Here is a 15,714-nt window from a genome sequence, read left to right on the forward strand (position 1 = left end):
ATAACACTGTGGATTATTCAATTCTGTGTAAAACCACAACATTGCACTTGCCAAAATTGAATTACTGAGGACTCGGGAGCAAACAAGGCCATTTTGGCATGGATCTGAATAAGCTTAAAATCTGATTGGCATGGCGGCACAACCCAAATATGCATATGCAACATGCATATTCAAACCATGCTTATGAATAGTGTTTTTGTGTAATGAATTATTTGCACTACCATTCTCTCAGAGGCAATATGCAATACAAACACTATCATCTGCTATTCAGCCAAACTAAAACATTTTACCACTGTGTAAAAAATGTATTAACATCAAATCAGTACTAACTCTATTGTCACTAACTCAGTGATGCCAGTGACTTTGTCATGTTCAATATTTATTTCATTCAAAAACTTCTTTTAATCGGATAAAATTTGCTCTAAGGAGTCTTTCATCTGGGCCAAGGTGATTTGATCCACTCACAGCACCGCCTAGTTCTCACCGACACAGTTATCCAACAAAACTCCTTTTCAATGAGCTTATCAAACCTTCCTGTGCCAGAAGACGTTGGTGAGTAGCGCCAACAATCACTGAGCCTTGATGAGCAGTGACTATTGCAGCAATGAATTAGAGTGCCAAAAAGCAACCCTGTGTCTGGGCCTGTACAGGCAGCTTGGAGTTTTACTGGAATTGTAAGTTTACTCACTAGGAACCCTTTACTGCCTTTCACCCCCACATACTCAGAAATGCCACACAGGCTTAGGTCGTGCTGACGTGATGGGGCCACAGCTCTAATCTGTCTCACACTCCCCTAATCAATGTCACAAGGCTGTATGGTGAACAAAAGCTAACCAGAGCATTGTTATCTTGCACGTCAACCATAACACTAGACAATGGAATATGATGGTGGGTTGATAACCATGGACACTGTAGAGTGGGTAATCGGGAGGGTCAGGAGAAATCCTGGTGGGCTGGTATAGTTTTGGGATGGTCACTGCAGGCTGACAACATGTAAACAACCACATATAAATACAAGAACACACATCCAAGCTATTAAGATAACAATCAAGTTTATTTTTGTAGTACGTTAAGGGTTAAATCAGCTTCTGCAGATGGTACAGCCCTGGTTTGTTGACTGTAGTAGAGCAGGGGTTCCCAACTTCTTGCGGCTTATGGCCCACACAAGCAACCACACAAGCTTTTGCAGTCCGAAAAAGATTTAACCATCCCAAATATTTCAAAAGCAAGCAAATATAACAGAATAATCAATGTAGCCTATTGAATTTCACTAACTGTATAATCACACAACTTAATGAATTCCAAAAAATCTCAAAAATATCTGTTTGTAGTAATTTATTCATGATACATTTATAAAATAAACATGTCTAGCTAGCTGTGTAGGGTACATGGGTCATGCATTTTTCAGATCAATCACTGAGCTTGGAATATTGAGATATTTTTGATTATTTATTTTTGTGAATAATATTTGTTTTGTCAGTTGTTGGTTTTGTTAAATGTCTGTATGTTGTAATGAAGTTTCGCGGTTTAAAATATATATATATATATATATATACACACAAAACAGTAGCAGTACCACTCTGGCCCACTGGGAGGCCGCAGTCCATAGGTTGAAAACCACTGCTTGAAGAAGTTTACATTTTTAGAAAGGAAAAAAGTGGCCAAAATATTGGGGAGTAGAAATCTGTTTCAATATCAAATGGGCCTGAGGTAAACCTTTGTTGTTGTGCAATATGCTATAGCACAGTATGCTATACCTTAGCCTTGTTGTTTTCAGAATTCACAATTGTATATTGTTTTTACAATGTTACATTGTACAAATATTGAGGCTTCCTGAGGTGCTCACTGCTAATCACTGCTAATAAATACAATGAGAATTAGTTTAACAGATCTTTATCACAAGGACAATTTAACTAAAGAATGCCTGTGGAGAGGATTTTTCACCTGGATGTGGAAAACAAGTAGAAGCAATGGCAATGGCTGAAAGATTGGGTAGTGTGCATGGATAACCCCCTCAACCTACACGAGAGGCTAGGGTTCAATTTGAGGAAGAGGACCACTCTTCTGTGGGGTTTGACACATCTTCTTAATACGCAAAGGTAACATTTTTCACTTTTTTCCCAAACACGCTGAACTTTGCGAAAGCGTTTTGAGGCTATTGCGCAATATCATATATAATATTTATGGCTTTGTTGGATATCCCATTTGAATCCAACCATGCACACTAATATGGAGTTGGTCCCCCTTTGCAGTTATAACAGCCTCCACTCTCCTGGGAAGGTTTTTCACAACATTTTGGAGTGTCTGTGGGAATTTGTACCCATTCAGTAAAGAACCTTCACTAGCTGAAGATGTCAGCAAAAAAATCTGTTTAAAGTTCAACAAATATAGCCGTCTTTGAAAATTAAAAAATCAGACAACTAACGTTAACAAGCTGATGTTAGCAACTGGTGTTAGCAAAGTTTACCCAAAACAAGGCTACAATTTCCCTGTTGTCAATTTAAGATCACACATCACGTATAGCCTGCGTGATCTGTGATACAACAAATTAGCAACTACACAATGTTTTCTATATCTAAGAATTTGAATTTAAACTTTCACATTTTGATTTCCATTAGAAAACAATCAGATGCATCTGGAATCAGTCCCAGAACATCTGTCAAACCAGGAGTCTGATAGTCCTTTAGAATGAAATATTAACCTATTAGGAAAACAAAGACTAACATTAGTGACTATTGGACACTATGATTTTTAATGTATGACTCTATGATTTTTTCAGGACAGTCATCACCCTACCCATTCCAATGCTTTTGCACTACAGTGATACAAACAATAACAATCAACCAGTATACTGGATTCACATGAACACAACCAACACTGCAACACCCTTCAGTATAGAGCATACATTCACCACAGGCACATTTGCCCAATGAAGACGACACAAGCTGAGTTAAAATCAGACAAGTGAGATGTACAAAGTCAAAGATACAGCAAACTTAAAAAACTTAAACCTAATCATCCAAGGCTACAGCAGGCTTAAAAATATTTATGGTCCATCTTACCATTGATGACTTGAGGCACTGAAGTAACGTTAGACATTTGCTTTGACATTTTCACAAAGCCCATCCAGACTTTGTAGTAAAAGCGTAATGTGAGCACCAAATTCACAGATAACACACTTTGTTTTTTTTGGCCTTGGATGGGTAGAAATCTTCTTACCACAACTGGAGCTTCAAATTCAAAACTGGTGTGCAACGAACTGACTGGCGGATAGCAACAATTGCTAAGCAGTGACTGGAGGGCTCAGAAAAGAAGGCAGATTGGCCATAATACAATGACAGCTTTGAAAGTTGGAAGTTCTTAACATTGGCCATAAAGACATTAAATATATATTGATTTATAGTAGATGCACAATCATGTGAAAAACAAGCCAAAAGCAGGATGTCAGGATGTCTTTGACATTGGTTTACTGTAGTAATAGAATTTTCTAAAGGTTGAAAAATGATTGAACTACGATTGATGTTATGTTGAGTTTTTGTTAAAATTAAACTTGTTAAACTTGCATTTCATCCCTCTTAAATGAGGCATTGTTTGCTCTACAGTGGGGTACTTTTAAACTTACAGAAATGAAAAAAGTTACCAACAAATAAATGCAATGACATTTGAGGGTGTCTGGTATGAATGAGCTAGTGGGGCTAAGCCCACCCTCTTCTTTCAAAGAAAAATTTCACACAGTTGAACATGTTGTGACATATTACATAAAGTGAAAAAGATTCCAAGATGCCTAGCCCTGTTTGCCCACAGTCTACAGTCAGTGCTTTTTGGGCCATGAAGGTCAGTTCTAAAATCTGAATGACTGAGACATGTTCAAACTCATTGTAAAATACGTTTTTGGATACAGTCAAATTGTTTGCCATTAATTGACAATGTTTAATGCAGACACCTTTCAAACTGCTTCATAATAAGCCTGTATTTATCCAATTATTCAACACCCTACTGCAAAAATGCTAATTTACAAACACACCTTATGAGACTTGCAGTATTACTGTATGTTAGCAGCATGCTGTAGCAGCAGTACTTGGCAAAAGCTCTTGTGTGCAACTAGGTTTATGACTCTCAATTTCTTTTCAAGCTGACAAGGTGGCTAAGTAGTTAGGGCAATGTACTGCTTATCTATTGTGCCCTACACATGTAAGCTTGAATCCCACAAAGATTTCTTTAGTCATTAAAAAGATATTGAACTCTGATCTGGATTCATTACTTGTTCTGTGATGCTATTTCAATGCTTAATATATAATAATAGACACTTTACATGAGGTTTAAATATCAAATTAAACACTAAACAAAATACCAAAAATGACATTATACAGATCATAAGTTCAAAGCAGTTCTGAAAAGTTTTGACAAGTGATTTGAACTTAGATTGGTGCAGTCACAGATGTGTTTGGGGAGAGAGCCTCAGAAGGTGAAGGCAGCTATGGAAAAGGCTTTGTCACCACAGGTCTGGTGCTTGGTCCCTTGAGGTGAAAAAAGGAGGGAGACAGCGAAAAGGACAGTAGTGATGGAGCAGGTCAGTGAGGTAGGAAGGGGTGTGGTTGTGGGGAGCTTTGTGGGTCAGGAGGAGAACTCTGAACTAGATTTGTTGTGTGTAGTTCAGCCAGTGGATTTTCTGGAGGACAGGAGTGATGTGGTCAGGAGATCAGGAGTGGGTGAGCAGGCAAGCAGCCTGAGTTCAGCAGAGTCCTGAATATGCTATAGTTTCTTTTGGATTTTTGGATCATATGCCATTAGGAATAGTAATGTAGTAGTCAAATCTGGATGGATTAGACTTTTAGCAGCAGAGAAGGAGAGAAATGGGTGGAGACAAGCTGAGTTCTTTAAATGGAGGAAGACAGTTTTGTTGATTTGATTGACATGATGTTCAAAGGACAGGTTGCTGTCAAAAGTGACTCCAAGGTTACGGATATGTGGGGAGGGAAACACAGTGGAGCCATCAATGGGGAATCAGAAATTGTGGGTGTTTTCTGGTACAATCATTTCTGATTTTCCCCAGTTGAGTTGTAAAAAGCTGGCTTGTATCCAGGATTTAATTTCTGTAAGAGAAAGAGCTTAGATTCAAGCATACAATGCTTGTTCTCTGTTCATATTGCTCTTGCGTATTATTTTGCTATCTGGTGTCGACCAGAGGAGTATGGGTTCCCCTTTTGAGTCTTGGTTCCTGTTTTCTCCTCTTGCTCTTAAGGAGTTTTTCGAAGCTCATGGGAGCATGGACCCAGATTTTTCTGTAAAGCTGCCTGTTGTCCCAAAGCAGTGTTTGAGCGTAAATAAACTTTGACTTGACTCGACTTGTTCTGCAATGCTATTTTTATGCTTCATAACATCACCCTAGACACTGATCAGACAGTTCAGTTCCAACTGACATTTCACTGTCAAGTAAGGAAACAGGTGGGCAAAAATTTAGGCCATGGCAAGTCTCAATGTACTGTTTATCATTGTGTTTGAGTTTAATCCCTGTTAAATGGGCATAATTTTCACTCAAAATTGTGTTTTGTTTGTTAGAGTGGCTGAGAGGATAAGCTGGTGGACTATTTATCCATTGTACTCTGCATGCATGGGTTGGATTCTGGCTTTTTTTGGCAAAGTTTCTTTAGAAGTCTCACAATCCAGTAAGGAAAGAGGTGGACACAAATTTAGCGCATAAAAAGTTCTAATGTACTCTTTATCGGTGTTAGATGTGTTTGACATTAATCACTGTTAAACTGACATTGTTGCTATAAAAGGATTAGGTTTAATCTTATAAAAAATGCTCTCTGACAAACAACACGCATTTTTTTTTCAAGTGGATGAGGTGGTCGTGAAGTTAAAATGATGACATGCTAATTCACTGTGCTACTACACTGTGTGTGGGTTTGAATCTCACCTTTGTAAAAGAGTTTCTTTATGTATCAAACTTAAATTGAACATTAATCTGCACTTGAGGTCCAGCATGCAATGCTTGATGTGAGATGCTATTTAAAAATTTCATAACACCAATCTAATTACTGTTAAAAATATAGCAGACAGATCAGTACCAACTAACGTTTCATTGTCCAGTAAAGAAAGAGATGAACTAATAATTAGTGCATAGAAAGTCCTAATGCATTGTTTATCATTGTTAGACATGTGTTTGAGATTAATCCTTGTTGGTCTGATTGGATACTTGATGAATCTACTGGTTATTAATGGGTATTAAGCAAGGTTTCTAATAGACATCAACTAAAAGAGTAGTTAGTTAAAAAAGTAGTAAAAGAGTAATCATTAGTAATTTTTATCCTGTGGCAGTTGATTATGTGTCATTAATGTTTTTTAATGAAATAACATCTAATCACTTTTAATTTAAGGTTAATCAGAATGGTATCATGGTCAGATGCAAATCTGATTATGATTTGGCTGTTTGTTTAATTATAATTTGGTTATAACTGGTTGATTGTTCGACATGTACTCTATGTTGGTACAGGGCGCTCTGTACGTCACTCAAGGGTCTTGCAAAAGATCCGGACATGTAACATTGCTAGTTGATCAAATTTAGCGTCTTGTTTCCTAAGGTGTCTGGGTCTGGCTTTTTTTAGTTATGCTTTTTATCAACATGTCATTTTCTGCATACACATAAGCTCCTTAATGACCAGTTTTGGAAAATTCAGCCAATTGCCCTTCTAATATTAAGTAATTCTAATATTAATTCTATCTAGAGAAAAGGGACACTATATTGTTCAAATATACTTTTAGTCAACTATTACACCAACCAATAATTTCTGCATCATCCCTTTTGTGTTACGTAACTGGGCCTTTAAAACGCACTGCACATCCTTTGGGAGAACAGATCTTTGGTCTGATGCTTTGATTCATATCTTCTTTTTGTTTAACTCTTAGTTGTGTGGATAAAATAAATCTTTTTGAATCACTTCATAACTTTGGTGAGCAATCCTTTGAGAAATACATTTTGAGATCTCTTGAGTAACACTCAGTCAAAAATCAATTATACTTATACTTTTTACTCCTACTATCCCAGCTGTGCTTTGCTAGGCTAGGCTTCTGATTAAGTCATTATTTTACTGAAGTAACTTTGTATGTTGTAGTAATGCTTTTACATGAGGATGGGTTAAGTTTGCTCTACACACCTCTGACAATATCATATTTATAGTTGCTTATACATACATACATACATCATCTAAACCGCTTATCCTTCTGGGTCATGGTGGGGTGCTGGAGCCTTTCCCAGCTGTCATTGGGTGGAAGGCAGGATATACCCTGGACAAGTCGCCAGTCCTAGTTGCTTATAAAATGTGAAAATATATATTCTGTATAATGTGTTAAGAATGTATGTTTGTTTCCCTTTTAAGAAAATTCTCATCAAGATTTGAACACCTCTCCATTCATGCATCACGTTAGTTTAAATAGCTTGATCTTTGCGCACTCAGTCAGGTTTCAGAGTACAAAAACCGAAACATGATTAGTCATATGACATTATTCTGTTCTTTTTTGCCAAATAAATAGTGCATATGTATTTCCATTTTAAGTTATAACAGTTGTTTTTTTATCAGCAAAGAAATAATCCACACCTAGAAAGCATACAAACCTTTAAGCTGTACTTGAACACTTTTTGCGATTCTATTCGACAATGTGTGTTGCCATGGGGACTTTTTTCAATTTGTCAAAAAAATATGCAAATGAAAACCGAACTAATGGCACTATAGGTCCTTCTTGAGTAAAGAAATGTGGCATGTTACAAATGCTGCTGAACTGCTGTGCTCTGCATGTGTAAGATCCAATCCCAGCTTCAACAACAAAGGCCGTCTTCAAACATGACACAACTATTGAACACTGATGTGCACTTGAGGTCAGACCCGCAATACCCTTTCTAACATGCTATTTCAGTACTTCATGATGCCCACAGTTCAATACCAGCTGACGTTTCACCGTCCAGTAAGGAAACAGGTGGGCAAAAGTTTAGGCCATAGAAAATTCCTATGTACTGTTTATCATTGTTAGGCATGCTTTTCACATGAATCCCCTCTAAACGGACCTAGCGAGTCACAGAACGATTTGTCATATTGTTATAGAGAGGAAAATAAGCCACACGATCCCTTTCATGTCGACGAGGTGGCCGAGAGGTTAAGGCGATGGACTGCTAATCCATTGTGCTCTGCACGCGTGGGTTCGAATCCCACCTTCGTCGAACAGGCTTTCTTTAGTCATCAAATTAAATGTTGATCTCAGGTCGATATTGCAATGCTTTCTCTGAGATGGTATCACCATTCTCCATCACACCTACTTAAAAGAAAAGACTTTCTCTATGGCAAACGACCCCTAACAACTTTTACGAGTTGGCCAAAAGTTTTAGCAGAAGATCCCTTCTTCGTTGAAAAGGCTGTCTTTAGTCATCAAAGTAAAGTTGAACCATGGTCTGCTCCTGAGGTCAAAGGTGTTATTCTTGTGCTGAGATGATATTGCAATTCTCCATGAAACCTATCCAAAAGAAGAAATTTCTATATGGCAAACGACACACTATGCCTTTTCCCAATTGACTGAACGGTTAGAGGGATGGACTGTTAACCTGTTGAGCTCCGCACACATGGGATTGAATCCCATCATTGTCAAAAAGGCTATATTTAGTCACCAAACTAATGTTGTACCTTGATCTGCTCCCGAGGTCAAAGGTTCAATTTCTGTTCTGAGATGATAGTTCAATTCTCCATGAAACCTACGTAAAAGAAAAAAATTCAACACGGCAAAAAACTCCTAATTCTTTTTCCGAGCTGGACGAAAGGTTAGGGAGGTGGACTTCTAATCCGTTGTGCTCTGGATGCATGGGATCCAAACCCAGCTTCGTCTACGAGGACATCTTTAAATATCACACAATTGTTGAAGACTGATGTGCTCTTGAAGTCAAGTGTGCATTACTGGATCTCAGTTGCTATTTCAATATTTCAGGACGCCACCTTATTTAGTGTAAAAAGTTTGGCCGACATTTCAGTACCAAATGACACTTCACTGTCCAGTAAATAAACAGGGCGTCAAAAACGTAGGGCGTCGAAGGTTCCAATGTACTGTTTGACATTTGTAGACATGTGTTTGACATGAATCTCTGTTAAACAAACATAGTTAGCTCTAGAAAGATTTATTTTATTATCACAGAAAAGTACAAGTGCAGTGCTTGTTCTGAGATGCTATGGCAGTACTCCATGACACGCACTCTACATATTGTTAAAAATATATGAATGACATTTTAATGTGTAGTACAGAAACAGGTGGGCAAAAATTTAGGCCATAGAAAGTTGCAGTGTACTGTTTCTAAAGGTTAGACATGTGTTTGCCATTCAGCCCTCTTAAATGGACATAGTTAGCGCTAGAACGCTTAGATTTGTTCTTATAGCGAGGAACACGCACCTCTGCTCCCTCGTGTGGACGAGGTGGCCGAGTGGTTAAGGCGATGGACTGCTAATCCATTGTGCTCTGCACGCGTGGGTTCGAATCCCACCTTCGTCGGAAAGAGCTTCTTTAGTCATCAAACTAACAGTGAACGTTGACCTCCGGTCAAAAGTGCAATGTTTGCTCTGAGGTGCTCTTTCCATTCTACCTGACACTGATTTGAAAGAAAGAATTTCTCTACGGCAAACGACAACCAAGACTTCCTCCGATTTGGCCGAAAGGTCAGGGAGGTGGACTGCGAATCTGCTTTGCTCTGGATGTGTGAGATCCAATCCTAACTTCAACAACAAAGGCTGTCTTCAAACATGACACAACTGTTGTACACTGATGTGCACTTGAGGTCAGACCCGCAATACCCTTTCTAACATGCTATTTCAGTACTTCATGACGCCCACAGTTCAATACCAGCTGACGTTTCACCGTCCAGTAAGGAAACAGGTGGGCAAAAGTTTAGGCCATAGAAAATTCCTATGTACTGTTTATCATTGTTAGGCATGCTTTTCACATGAATCCCCTCTAAACGGACCTAGCGAGTCACAGAACGATTTGTCATATTGTTATAGAGAGGAAAATAAGCCACACGATCCCTTTCATGTCGACGAGGTGGCCGAGAGGTTAAGGCGATGGACTGCTAATCCATTGTGCTCTGCACGCGTGGGTTCGAATCCCACCTTCGTCGAACAGGCTTTCTTTAGTCATCAAATTAAATGTTGATCTCAGGTCGATATTGCAATGCTTTCTCTGAGATGGTATCACAATTCTCCATCACACCTACTTAAAAGAAAAGACTTTCTCTATGGCAAACGACCCCTAACAACTTTTACGAGTTGGCCAAAAGTTTTAGCAGAAGATCCCTTCTTCGTTGAAAAGGCTGTCTTTAGTCATCAAAGTAAAGTTGAACCATGGTCTGCTCCTGAGGTCAAAGGTGTTATTCTTGTGCTGAGATGATATTGCAATTCTCCATGAAACCTATCCAAAAGAAGAAATTTCTATATGGCAAACGACACACTATGCCTTTTCCCAATTGACTGAACGGTTAGAGGGATGGACTGTTAACCTGTTGAGCTCCGCACACATGGGATTGAATCCCATCATTGTCAAAAAGGCTATATTTAGTCACCAAACTAATGTTGTACCTTGATCTGCTCCCGAGGTCAAAGGTTCAATTTCTGTTCTGAGATGATAGTTCAATTCTCCATGAAACCTACGTAAAAGAAAAAAATTCAACACGGCAAAAAACTCCTAATTCTTTTTCCGAGCTGGACGAAAGTTTAGGGAGGTGGACTTCTAATCCGTTGTGCTCTGGATGCATGGGATCCAAACCCAGCTTCGTCTACGAGGACATCTTTAAATATCACACAATTGTTGAAGACTGATGTGCTCTTGAAGTCAAGTGTGCATTACTGGATCTCAGTTGCTATTTCAATATTTCAGGACGCCACCTTATTTAGTGTAAAAAGTTTGGCCGACATTTCAGTACCAAATGACACTTCACTGTCCAGTAAATAAACAGGGCGTCAAAAACGTAGGGCGTCGAAGGTTCCAATGTACTGTTTGACATTTGTAGACATGTGTTTGACATGAATCTCTGTTAAACAAACATAGTTAGCTCTAGAAAGATTTATTTTATTATCACAGAAAAGTACAAGTGCAGTGCTTGTTCTGAGATGCTATGGCAGTACTCCATGACACGCACTCTACATATTGTTAAAAATATATGAATGACATTTTAATGTGTAGTACAGAAACAGGTGGGCAAAAATTTAGGCCATAGAAAGTTGCAGTGTACTGTTTCTAAAGGTTAGACATGTGTTTGCCATTCAGCCCTCTTAAATGGACATAGTTAGCGCTAGAACGCTTAGATTTGTTCTTATAGCGAGGAACACGCACCTCTGCTCCCTCGTGTGGACGAGGTGGCCGAGTGGTTAAGGCGATGGACTGCTAATCCATTGTGCTCTGCACGCGTGGGTTCGAATCCCACCTTCGTCGGAAAGAGCTTCTTTAGTCATCAAACTAACAGTGAACGTTGACCTCCGGTCAAAAGTGCAATGTTTGCTCTGAGGTGCTCTTTCCATTCTACCTGACACTGATTTGAAAGAAAGAATTTCTCTACGGCAAACGACAACCAAGACTTCCTCCGATTTGGCCGAAAGGTCAGGGAGGTGGACTGCGAATCTGCTTTGCTCTGGATGCGTGAGATCCAATCCTAACTTCAACAACAAAGGCTGTCTTCAAACATGACACAACTGATGTGCACTTGAGGTCAGACCCGCAATACCCTTTCTAACATGCTATTTCAGTACTTCATGACGCCCACAGTTCAATACCAGCTGACGTTTCACCGTCCAGTAAGGAAACAGGTGGGCAAAAGTTTAGGCCATAGAAAATTCCTATGTACTGTTTATCATTGTTAGGCATGCTTTTCACATGAATCCCCTCTAAACGGACCTAGCGAGTCACAGAACGATTTGTCATATTGTTATAGAGAGGAAAATAAGCCACACGATCCCTTTCATGTCGACGAGGTGGCCGAGAGGTTAAGGCGATGGACTGCTAATCCATTGTGCTCTGCACGCGTGGGTTCGAATCCCCCCTTCGTCGAACAGGCTTTCTTTAGTCATCAAATTAAATGTTGATCTCAGGTCGATATTGCAATGCTTTCTCTGAGATGGTATCACAATTCTCCATCACACCTACTTAAAAGAAAAGACTTTCTCTATGGCAAACGACCCCTAACAACTTTTACGAGTTGGCCAAAAGTTTTAGCAGAAGATCCCTTCTTCGTTGAAAAGGCTGTCTTTAGTCATCAAAGTAAAGTTGAACCATGGTCTGCTCCTGAGGTCAAAGGTGTTATTCTTGTGCTGAGATGATATTGCAATTCTCCATGAAACCTATCCAAAAGAAGAAATTTCTATATGGCAAACGACACACTATGCCTTTTCCCAGTTGACTGAACGGTTAGAGGGATGGACTGTTAACCTGTTGAGCTCCGCACACATGGGATTGAATCCCATCATTGTCAAAAAGGCTATATTTAGTCACCAAACTAATGTTGTACCTTGATCTGCTCCCGAGGTCAAAGGTTCAATTTCTGTTCTGAGATGATATTTCAATTCTCCATGAAACCTACGTAAAAGAAAAAAATTCAACACGGCAAAAAACTCCTAATTCTTTTTCCGAGCTGGACGAAAGGTTAGGGAGGTGGACTTCTAATCCGTTGTGCTCTGGATGCATGGGATCCAAACCCAGCTTCGTCTACGAGGACATCTTTAAATATCACACAATTGTTGAAGACTGATGTGCTCTTGAAGTCAAGTGTGCATTACTGGATCTCAGTTGCTATTTCAATATTTCAGGACGCCACCTTATTTAGTGTAAAAAGTTTGGCCGACATTTCAGTACCAAATGACACTTCACTGTCCAGTAAATAAACAGGGCGTCAAAAACGTAGGGCGTCGAAGGTTCCAATGTACTGTTTGACATTTGTAGACATGTGTTTGACATGAATCTCTGTTAAACAAACATAGTTAGCTCTAGAAAGATTTATTTTATTATCACAGAAAAGTACAAGTGCAGTGCTTGTTCTGAGATGCTATGGCAGTACTCCATGACACGCACTCTACATATTGTTAAAAATATATGAATGACATTTTAATGTGTAGTACAGAAACAGGTGGGCAAAAATTTAGGCCATAGAAAGTTGCAGTGTACTGTTTCTAAAGGTTAGACATGTGTTTGCCATTCAGCCCTCTTAAATGGACATAGTTAGCGCTAGAACGCTTAGATTTGTTCTTATAGCGAGGAACACGCACCTCTGCTCCCTCGTGTGGACGAGGTGGCCGAGTGGTTAAGGCGATGGACTGCTAATCCATTGTGCTCTGCACGCGTGGGTTCGAATCCCACCTTCGTCGGAAAGAGCTTCTTTAGTCATCAAACTAACAGTGAACGTTGACCTCCGGTCAAAAGTGCAATGTTTGCTCTGAGGTGCTCTTTCCATTCTACCTGACACTGATTTGAAAGAAAGAATTTCTCTACGGCAAACGACAACCAAGACTTCCTCCGATTTGGCCGAAAGGTCAGGGAGGTGGACTGCGAATCTGCTTTGCTCTGGATGCGTGAGATCCAATCCTAACTTCAACAACAAAGGCTGTCTTCAAACATGACACAACTGTTGTACACTGATGTGCACTTGAGGTCAGACCCGCAATACCCTTTCTAACATGCTATTTCAGTACTTCATGACGCCCACAGTTCAATACCAGCTGACGTTTCACCGTCCAGTAAGGAAACAGGTGGGCAAAAGTTTAGGCCATAGAAAATTCCTATGTACTGTTTATCATTGTTAGGCATGCTTTTCACATGAATCCCCTCTAAACGGACCTAGCGAGTCACAGAACGATTTGTCATATTGTTATAGAGAGGAAAATAAGCCACACGATCCCTTTCATGTCGACGAGGTGGCCGAGAGGTTAAGGCGATGGACTGCTAATCCATTGTGCTCTGCACGCGTGGGTTCGAATCCCACCTTCGTCGAACAGGCTTTCTTTAGTCATCAAATTAAATGTTGATCTCAGGTCGATATTGCAATGCTTTCTCTGAGATGGTATCACAATTCTCCATCACACCTACTTAAAAGAAAAAACTTTCTCTATGGCAAACGACCCCTAACAACTTTTACGAGTTGGCCAAAAGTTTTAGCAGAAGATCCCTTCTTCGTTGAAAAGGCTGTCTTTAGTCATCAAAGTAAAGTTGAACCATGGTCTGCTCCTGAGGTCAAAGGTGTTATTCTTGTGCTGAGATGATATTGCAATTCTCCATGAAACCTATCCAAAAGAAGAAATTTCTATATGGCAAACGACACACTATGCCTTTTCCCAATTGACTGAACGGTTAGAGGGATGGACTGTTAACCTGTTGAGCTCCGCACACATGGGATTGAATCCCATCATTGTCAAAAAGGCTATATTTAGTCACCAAACTAATGTTGTACCTTGATCTGCTCCCGAGGTCAAAGGTTCAATTTCTGTTCTGAGATGATAGTTCAATTCTCCATGAAACCTACGTAAAAGAAAAAAATTCAACACGGCAAAAAACTCCTAATTCTTTTTCCGAGCTGGACGAAAGTTTAGGGAGGTGGACTTCTAATCCGTTGTGCTCTGGATGCATGGGATCCAAACCCAGCTTCGTCTACGAGGACATCTTTAAATATCACACAATTGTTGAAGACTGATGTGCTCTTGAAGTCAAGTGTGCATTACTGGATCTCAGTTGCTATTTCAATATTTCAGGACGCCACCTTATTTAGTGTAAAAAGTTTGGCCGACATTTCAGTACCAAATGACACTTCACTGTCCAGTAAATAAACAGGGCGTCAAAAACGTAGGGCGTCGAAGGTTCCAATGTACTGTTTGACATTTGTAGACATGTGTTTGACATGAATCTCTGTTAAACAAACATAGTTAGCTCTAGAAAGATTTATTTTATTATCACAGAAAAGTACAAGTGCAGTGCTTGTTCTGAGATGCTATGGCAGTACTCCATGACACGCACTCTACATATTGTTAAAAATATATGAATGACATTTTAATGTGTAGTACAGAAACAGGTGGGCAAAAATTTAGGCCATAGAAAGTTGCAGTGTACTGTTTCTAAAGGTTAGACATGTGTTTGCCATTCAGCCCTCTTAAATGGACATAGTTAGCGCTAGAACGCTTAGATTTGTTCTTATAGCGAGGAACACGCACCTCTGCTCCCTCGTGTGGACGAGGTGGCCGAGTGGTTAAGGCGATGGACTGCTAATCCATTGTGCTCTGCACGCGTGGGTTCGAATCCCACCTTCGTCGGAAAGAGCTTCTTTAGTCATCAAACTAACAGTGAACGTTGACCTCCGGTCAAAAGTGCAATGTTTGCTCTGAGGTGCTCTTTCCATTCTACCTGACACTGATTTGAAAGAAAGAATTTCTCTACGGCAAACGACAACCAAGACTTCCTCCGATTTGGCCGAAAGGTCAGGGAGGTGGACTGCGAATCTGCTTTGCTCTGGATGCGTGAGATCCAATCCTAACTTCAACAACAAAGGCTGTCTTCAAACATGACACAACTGTTGTACACTGATGTGCACTTGAGGTCAGACCCGCAATACCCTTTCTAACATGCTATTTCAGTACTTCATGACGCCCACAGTTCAATACCAGCTGACGTTTCACCGTCCAGTAAGGAAACAGGTGGGCAAAAGTTCAGGCCATA

General features: G+C 39.8%; 1 long non-coding RNA gene and 8 other non-coding genes across 10 annotated transcripts; all 9 read left to right on the plus strand.

The window, feature by feature from the left end:
• Positions 1-7,910: 7,910 nt before the first annotated feature.
• On the plus strand, positions 7,911-15,644 carry LOC118821075. Of its 2 annotated transcripts, XR_005008313.1 has the most exons (4): positions 7,911-10,071; positions 11,382-11,993; positions 13,304-13,925; positions 15,236-15,603. It is a non-coding gene; the product is annotated as an uncharacterized LOC118821075 (long non-coding RNA). The 2 variants fall into 2 exon arrangements; XR_005008312.1 differs by having other exon boundaries at positions 13,304-15,644.
• trnas-gcu lies at positions 8,134-8,215 on the plus strand. Its single transcript has one exon. It is a non-coding gene; the product is annotated as a tRNA-Ser (tRNA).
• Positions 9,444-9,525, plus strand: trnas-gcu. The gene has a single exon. It is a non-coding gene; the product is annotated as a tRNA-Ser (tRNA).
• On the plus strand, positions 10,066-10,147 carry trnas-gcu. The gene has a single exon. It is a non-coding gene; the product is annotated as a tRNA-Ser (tRNA).
• On the plus strand, positions 11,376-11,457 carry trnas-gcu. The gene has a single exon. It is a non-coding gene; the product is annotated as a tRNA-Ser (tRNA).
• On the plus strand, positions 11,988-12,069 carry trnas-gcu. Its single transcript has one exon. It is a non-coding gene; the product is annotated as a tRNA-Ser (tRNA).
• trnas-gcu lies at positions 13,298-13,379 on the plus strand. The gene has a single exon. It is a non-coding gene; the product is annotated as a tRNA-Ser (tRNA).
• Positions 13,920-14,001, plus strand: trnas-gcu. The gene has a single exon. It is a non-coding gene; the product is annotated as a tRNA-Ser (tRNA).
• trnas-gcu lies at positions 15,230-15,311 on the plus strand. The gene has a single exon. It is a non-coding gene; the product is annotated as a tRNA-Ser (tRNA).
• Positions 15,645-15,714: the final 70 nt, after the last annotated feature.

Source organism: Colossoma macropomum, unplaced genomic scaffold, assembly GCF_904425465.1.
Source record: "Colossoma macropomum unplaced genomic scaffold, Colossoma_macropomum, whole genome shotgun sequence".
In the NCBI taxonomy this organism is placed as follows: Eukaryota; Metazoa; Chordata; class Actinopteri; order Characiformes; family Serrasalmidae; genus Colossoma; species Colossoma macropomum.